This window comes from Durio zibethinus, unplaced genomic scaffold (genome assembly GCF_047325235.1).
Source record: "Durio zibethinus cultivar Kanyao isolate XHJ-2024 unplaced genomic scaffold, ASM4732523v1 HiC_scaffold_40, whole genome shotgun sequence".
Classification (NCBI taxonomy): Eukaryota; Viridiplantae; Streptophyta; class Magnoliopsida; order Malvales; family Malvaceae; genus Durio; species Durio zibethinus.
The window spans coordinates 4789-5000 of NW_028322663.1; positions in this window are offsets into that span (position 1 = coordinate 4789).

The following is a 212-nucleotide window of genomic DNA, read 5'->3' on the forward strand; positions in this document are numbered from 1 at the left end:
TTTCGAAAATCGTGAAAAATAGAAAACGAGTCATCTTGCAACGAAACTTCACGTGAAGGCTTAGGGGACCATTGTATGAATTTACAAGCCATAAAAATGGCATTGGCACGACAGAAATTTGAAGATGTGCCTAAACCCACCTAGCACCCGATCGATCCCCGGCTTGCGCATCCTGCCTCTCCGGCCGGCTGAGCGCCCGCACGCTCGTTCCG